We start from the raw sequence: 7,824 nt of genomic DNA, 5'->3' as shown, positions 1-7,824 counted from the left end.
GGATGGGGATTTTTGTGGAGCTTCTTCCTCTGGGGAGTTGTTCATTATTTGCCACCACTCATTACTGGAAGTGGCGGGACGGCAGAGCTTAGATCTGATCAGTTAGTTATGGGACTACTTTGCGCAGTCTGTCATTTGCAGCTTATGTTGTTGGGCACGCAAAGTAGTCCTGTTTGGGTGCTTCACATCAGCTCTGATGAAGAGTTATCCAGACTCAAAAAGTTATCTTGCTTTCTCTCCACGGGTTCTGCCTGGCCCGCTGTGAATCCCAACCTATAAAGAGTTGGCGTGTCTTGTAACTGCCCTCTTCACCTTAGTGCTGATTGAAACATGCTCATGTATTCCAATTATAACTCTATTAGTTCCTGACCTGGTCTGCCCTGTCTCCTGGTCTGCGCTCTCTCCTTCAGCCTGCGCAGGTCCCACTCTTCAAGTGTTGAGTTGTGCATCAGGAAACATGGTTCATTCCCATTCCTGGCTTTTCAAACATTTGTTCACAGGATGTGGGCATTGTTGGTGACACCAGCATTTATTGCTCATTCCTGACTGCTCAGAGGACAATTAAGAGTCAATTACATTGCTGTGGGTCTAGAATCACACGTAGACCAGAGCAGGTAAGGATGGCAGATTCCTTCCATGGAAGCCATTTGTGAATCAGATCGGTTTTTACAACAATCGACAATGGTTACTGGATCACCGTTAAGCCAGCTCTTTATTCCAGATTGTATTTAATTCATCAAAGGGAAACAATCAGTCCAAAATCTTCAATAGCCCTCAGTCTCTGATATGTGTTTCCAGTTATGTTGTATAGGTTTGATGAGGAAGGGGAAACAGTTAATCGATGGGTCAGACTTGGCAAGTATATCTTCTTAATAGAACACGTACCTGCAAAATATTATCAAAAGTCTGATAAATATTGATTTACTGCAACTTAGCAAAAGAGAGAGAGTTCCTGAGTGAGTTCCTGACAGTTCAGAATACCTCAGGTTATGGAAGATAAATAGTGGGCTTTATAATGACCAATCTCTGTTCTCGGAGTCTCCTGTAAGCTTGGTCAACTGCCTCCAAAGTAAAGGACCTCCTAGAAGTGGTGCAGTCTCTTAAAATTGGTGAGAAGTTGTGCTTTGCCACCTGCCCTAGGAGACTGTAATGACCAGGGGAAAGGGAGGGGAAGGAGGAATGGAAACTGCTCCACATCCTGACGGCATAGGATGAATAGGTCATGGGGTCACTTTTGATTTTTTTTGTATAAAATGTGAACAAACTGAGGTGAGATCCTGTGATAGGACAATACCAGTAAATCCCCACTAACTATATCAGTTTTCTGCTGTGGTGTACATGGTTTAAATTACATTTTGCCTTGTCACACTGAGGTTCTTCCCTTATATGGTGTTATTCATATTTATTTCAGTCTTTGGCCCACATAAACATGGATTGTTTTTAGATGTTTGTTTATTTTCTCTACCTTTTGCTTCAGTCCCACATTCTGTCTATTCTCAAAGTTGGAAATAATTCCCATCCAGTGTTAACATATGAACATATGACTGGCCTTCTTAGTGCAGTCGGTAGCGCGTCAGTCTCATAATCTGAAGGTCCTGAGTTCAATCCTCAGAGAAGGCAAGTCTATGTCCTTTGCTACCTTACGCCTTAACATATGATCATCCCCATTCTCAAATCCAACCCATTAGCAGCTGTGTAAGGGGCTTACTGTCTCTACCATCTTATTATATTTTCCTACATTTTTCAGTGATATTAGACAATATTCCCTTAAATCTTATTTTCAATTTTCGAACATAGCACACAGAACAACTTAAATGTCCCAAATGTATTTGACTCTACTCCCACCGCTGGCAGTGCATTCCACACACCCACCAATTTCTGTGTAAAGAACCTACCTCTGACATCTCCCCTAAACCTTCCTCTAATCACCTCAAAATTATGCCCCTTCATGATACACATTTCCGCCCCGGGAAAAGAATTTCTGGCTATCCACCCGGTCTATGTTTCTCAACATCTTATACATCTCTACCAAGTCACCTCACATCCTTCTTCACTCCAATGAGAAAAGCGCTAGCTCCCTCAAACCTTCTCCATAAGACACACCTTCCAGTCCAGGCATGGTAACTCTCCTCTGCACCGTCTCTAAAGCTTCCACCTCTTTCTCATAATGAGGCGACCAGAACTGAACACAATATTCCAAGTGTGGTACAACCAGGGCTCTATAGAGCTTCAGCATAACCTCGCAGCTCTTAAACTCAATCCCCCTGTTAATGAAAGTCAACACACCATACGCCTTCTTCACAACCCTATCAACTTAGAATCATAGAGATGTATAACACGGAAACAGACTCTTCGATCCAACTCATCCATGCTGACCAGATATCTTAAATTAATCTAGTCCCATTTGCCAGCACCTGGCCCATATCCCTCTAAACCCTTCCTCTTCATATACCCATACAGATGCCTTTTAAATGTTGCAATTGTACCAGCCTCCACCACTTCTGCTGGCAGCTCATTCCATACACACACCACCCTCTGTGTGAAACCATTGCCCCTTAGGTCCCTTTTATATCTTTCCCCTCACACCTGTTGAATCTCTTGTCAAGAGGAAGAAGAAGGCTTATGTTAAGATTCTTATCTCAAGAGGGTTGAAATATAAAAGCACCGATGTGCTACTGAGACTTTATAAAGCTCTGGTTAGGCCCCATTTGGAGTACTGTGTCCAGTTTTGGTCTCCACACCTCAGGAAGGACATACTGGCACTGGAACGTGTCCAGTGGAGATTCACACGGATGATCCCTGGAATGGTTGGTCTAACATACGAGGAACTGCTGAGGATTCTGAGATTGTATTCTTTGGAGTTTAGAAGATTAAGGGGAGACTTAATAGAAACTTACAAGATAATACATGGCTTGGAAAGGGTGGACGCTAGGAAATTGTTTCCGTTAGGCGAGGAGACTAGGACTCGTGGACAAAGCCTTAGAATTAGAGGGGGTCAATTCAGAACAGAAATGCGGAGACATTTCTTCAGCCAGAGAGTGGTGGGCCTGTGGAGTTCATTACCACAGAGTGCAGTGGAAGCCGGGATGCTAAATGTCTTCAAGGCAGGGATTGATAGATTCTTGATGTCACGAGGAATTAAGGGCTACGGGGAGAATGCTGTTTAGTGGAGTTGAAATGCCCATCAGCCATGATTGAATGGCAGAGTGGACTCGATGGGCTGAATGGCCTTACTTCCACTCCTATGTCTTATGATCTTATGGTCTTAAGATGAGATGCAAAGGCTCAGTTACGGCACTTACAAGTTAGCCAAGAAAGACTGAAAGAGAGAGCTAAGAAGAACCAGGAGGGGACATGAGAAGTCATTGGCGGGTATGATTAAGGAAAACCCTAAGGCTTTCTATAGATATATCAAGAATAAAAGAATGACTAGAGTAAGATTAAGTCCAATCAAGGAGAGTAGTGGGAAATTGTGCGTGGAGTCAGAGGAGATAGGAGAAGCACGAAATGAATATTTTTTCTCAGTATTCACATTGGAAAAAGACAATGTTGTTGAGGAGAATACTGAGATAGAGGCTATGAGACGAGATGGGATTGAGGTTCGCAAGGAGGAGGTGTTAGCAGTTCTGCAGAGTGTGAAAGTAGGTAAGTTCCCTGGCCTGATGGGATTTATCCCAGGATTCTCTGGGAAGCCAGGGAGGGGATTGAAGAGTCTTTGGCTTTGATCTTTATGTCATCATTGTCAACAGGAATAGTGCCAGAAGACTGGAGGATAGCAAATGTAGTCCCCTTGTTGAAGAAGGGAAGTAGAGACGACCCTGGTAATTATAGACCAGTGAGCCTTACTTCCTTTGTGGGTGAAGGGTTGGAAAAGGTTATAAGAGATAGGATTTATAGTCATCTACAGAGGAATAGGTTGTTTAGGGATAGTCAATACAGTTTTGTGAAGAGTAGGTCGTGCCTCACAAACCTTATTGAGTCATTTGAGAGGGTGACCAAACAGATGGATGAGGGTAAAATGGTTGATGTGGTGTAGATGGATTTCAGGAAAGCATTTGATAAGGTTCCCCACGGTAGGGTATAACATAAAATACGGAGGCATGGGATTGTGGGTGATTTAGCAGTTTGGATCAGAAATTGGCCAGCTGTAAGAAGACAAAGGGTGATGGTTGATGGGAAATGTTCATCCTGGAGCACAGTTACCAGTGGGGTACCGCAAGGATCTGTTTTGGGTCAGTGCTGTTTGTCATTTTTATAAATGACCTGGATGAGGGCATAGAAGGATGGTTTAGTAAATTTGCGATGCCACTAAGAATGGTGGAGTTGTGGATAGTGCTGAAGGATGTTGCAGGTTACAGAGGGACATAGATAAACTACAGAGTTGGGCTGAGAGGTGGCAAATGGAGTTTAATGTGGAAAAGTGTGAGGTGATTCACTTTGGAAGGAGTAACAGGAAAACAGATTATTGGGCTAATGGTAAGATTCTTGGTAGTGTTGATGAGCAGAGAGATCTTGGTGTCCCCAGGTTGATAAGGTTGTTAAGAAGGCATACAGTGTGTTAGCTTTCATTAGTAGAGGGAGTGAGTTTCGGAGCCACGAGGTCATGCTGCAGCTGTACAAAACTCTGGTGTGGCCGCACTTGGAGCATTGCGTACAGATCTAGTCAGCACATTCTTGTAAGCATGTGGAATCTTTGGAAGGGGTTCAGAGAAGATTTATTAGGATGTTGCCCAGTATGGAGGGAGGGTCTGATAAGGAAGGCTGAGGGACTTGAGGCAGTTTTCGTCAGAGAGAAGAAGGTTGAGAGATGATTTAATTGAGACATATCAGATAATCAAAGGGTTAGCTAGGCTGGGCGGTGAGAACCTTTTTCCTCGGATGGTGAAGGCTAACACAAGGGAACATCACTTTAAATTGAGAGGTGATACAAACAGATGTCAGAGGTAGTTTCTTTACTCAGAGAGTAGTGGGGGGGAGGGCGGGGGGGGGGAGGGAATGCACTGCCTGCAACAGTAGTAGACTCACCAACTTTAAGGGCATTTAAATAGTCATTGGATAAACATATGGGTTGGAATGGAATAGTGTAGGATAGATAGGCTTCAGATTGGTTCCATAGGTCAGCGCAGCATTGAGGGCCGAAGGGCCTGCAGTGCACTGCAATGTTCAATGTTCATACTAAACTTATGCCCTCTAGTTCTGGACTCAGAGGTCTATGGACATGGACACCAAGTTCCCTCTGTTCCTCCACACTGCCAAGAATCCTGCCTTTAACCCTGTATTCTGCATTCAAATTCAACCTTCCAAAGTGAATCACTTCACACTTTTCCAGGTTGAACTCCATCTGCCACTTCTCAGCCCAGTTCTGCATCCTGTCAATGTCCCTTGCAACCTACAACAGCCCTCCACACCATCCACAACTCCACCAACCTTTAAATCATCAAAAAACCTAGTCACCCACCCTTCTACCTCCTCATTCATGTCATTTATAAAAATCACAAACAGCAGAGGTCCCAGTACAGATCCCTACAGAACACCACTGATCACCAAGCTCCAAGCTGAATATTTTCCATCTTCTACCTTCCTCTGTCTTCTATGGGCCAGCCGATTCTGTATCCAGGCAGACAGGTTTCCCTGTATCCCATGCCTCCTTACTTTGTGAATGAGCCTACCATGGGGAACCTTACCAAACACCTGGCTAAAGTCCATGTATACAACATCCACTGCTCTACCTTCATCAACATGTTTTGTCACATCCTCAGAGATTTCAATAATGTTTGTGAGGTACGACCTGCCCCTCACAAAGCCATGGTGACTATCTCTAATCAAACTATGGTTTTCCAAGTAATCATAAATCCAGTCTCAGAATCCTCTCCAGTACTTTGCCCACTACTGACATAAGACTGACTTGTCTGTAATTCCCACAATTATCCCTATTCCCTTTCTTGAACAAGGAAATAACATTTGCCACCCTCCAATCATCTGGCACTACTCCAGTGGACAGTGAGGACACAAAGATCATCGCCCAAAGGCACAGCAATCTCTTCCCTTGCTTCTTGTCATAACCCCAGGTATATCCCATCTGGCCCAGGGGGTTTGTCTATCCTTATGTTTATCAAAATTTTCAGCACATCCCCCTTCCTAACAGCGACCTGTTCCAGTATATCAGTCTGTTTCACGCTGTCCTCAGAAACATCAAGGTCCCTCCCAGTAGTGAATACTGAAGCAAAGTATTCATTAAGGACCTCTCCTATTTCCTCCAACTCCATGATGCAGGTTCCCTTCACTATCCCTGATCAGCCCCATCTTCACTCTGGCCATCCACTTGTTCGTCACATAGCTGTAGAATAATGAAGTGATACATGATGGAGAGCTGAGTGAAATGGAGATATGAGTGACATGATGAATGAGAAGGTGACAAATGATTAGTAATGAGTGATGAAGTGAGAAGTGAAGTATTATGTGAATGAAGTGAAGAAGTGATGAGTGATAAATTACTGAAGTGATGAGGTGAAGAAAGATGAATGATGCAGTGATGAAGAGATGTGTGAGGATTGATGAACAAATGGATGATGAAGGATGAAGTGAGGATTGATGAGTGAAGAGGTGAAGAAGATGAGTGTTGAAGTGATGAGTTTGGATTGATGAATAAAGAAGTGATGGATGACAATGACCAAATGAAGCAGCGATTACGGCCTGAAGTGATGAGGGACCGAATGCTGCTTCCTCTAGAATAGTTCCCCACTTGGTCCAGGTTTCTTTGAGCCTCTCTGGCAGTTGTGCAAACAAGAGGAAAGAAATGGAAATCCAACCGAGAGACTGCACAGTTACAGAAGGTGCATGTCTCAATGTAACCTGATATATTTAAATTGCATGAATCTGTGATTTTGTTGTGTAATAGAAGTAACTGTCAGCAACCCTATTTGATGAAGCCCCCAATGAGACAGTATCTGATCCCACCTTGGTGAGCTGGTGAATTAACATGCTCACACTTCCAGCTCACTCAGGAGCCTGAAATGAGTTCCTCTCCATCCTGTCTTGCTTCATCACCTCATCCGCTTCTGTCCAGCCAAGTGTGGGTGAGAATGGAAAAAGGAAGTCTGAGTGTAAAGCTGCAAAAACTGAGATGGAGAAGAATCCAGAAGTTAGGCTACTTTTGGAATATAACGTGCAATTCTGGATTCCTTCCTATCGGAAGGATATTGTGAAACTTGAAAGGGTTCAGAAAAGATTTACAAGGATGTTGCCAGGGTTGGAGAATTTGTACTATGGGGAGAGGCTGAACAGGCTGGGGCTGGTTTCCCTAGAACGTTGGAGGCTGAGGGGTGACCTTATAGAGATTTATAAAATCATGAGGGGCATGGATAGGATAAATAGACAAAATCTTTTCCCTGGGGTTGGGGAGTCCAGAACTAGAGGGCATAGGTTTAGGGTGAGAGGGGAAAGATATAAAAGGGACCTAAGGGGCAACTTTTTCACGCAGAGGGTGGTACGTGAATGGAATGAGCTGCCAGAGGATGTGGTGGAGGCTGGTACAATTGCAACATTTAAGAGGCTTTGGATGGGTATATGAACAGGAAGGGTTTGGAGGGATATGGGCCGGGTGATGGCAGGCAGGACTAGATTGGGTTGGGATATCTGGTCAGCATGGACGGGTTGGACCGAAGGGTCTGTTTCTGTGCGTTACATCTCTATGACTCTATGAATCTAAATGGAGTGAGCAAGTGTTGAATGGAATGAATTCAGGAAGAATCTCAGGAGAAGGTGATTCAGTTACTGTGATGACTTGGAGGAGCCAGTGTTGGACTGGGATGTACAAGGTTAAAG

General features: G+C 44.0%; 1 non-coding gene across 1 annotated transcript; it reads left to right on the top strand.

Annotated features, from left to right (window-relative positions):
* The first annotated feature begins 1,547 nt into the window (after positions 1 to 1,547).
* Positions 1,548 to 1,620, top strand: trnam-cau (transfer RNA methionine (anticodon CAU)). The gene has a single exon. It is a non-coding gene; the product is annotated as a tRNA-Met (tRNA).
* Positions 1,621 to 7,824: the final 6,204 nt, after the last annotated feature.

The sequence above is a fragment of the Hemiscyllium ocellatum genome, chromosome 20 (genome assembly GCF_020745735.1).
Source record: "Hemiscyllium ocellatum isolate sHemOce1 chromosome 20, sHemOce1.pat.X.cur, whole genome shotgun sequence".
NCBI lineage: Eukaryota > Metazoa > Chordata > Chondrichthyes > Orectolobiformes > Hemiscylliidae > Hemiscyllium > Hemiscyllium ocellatum.
Note: the sequence above shows the minus strand (reverse complement) of the source record. Positions and strands in the feature narration are given on the sequence as shown.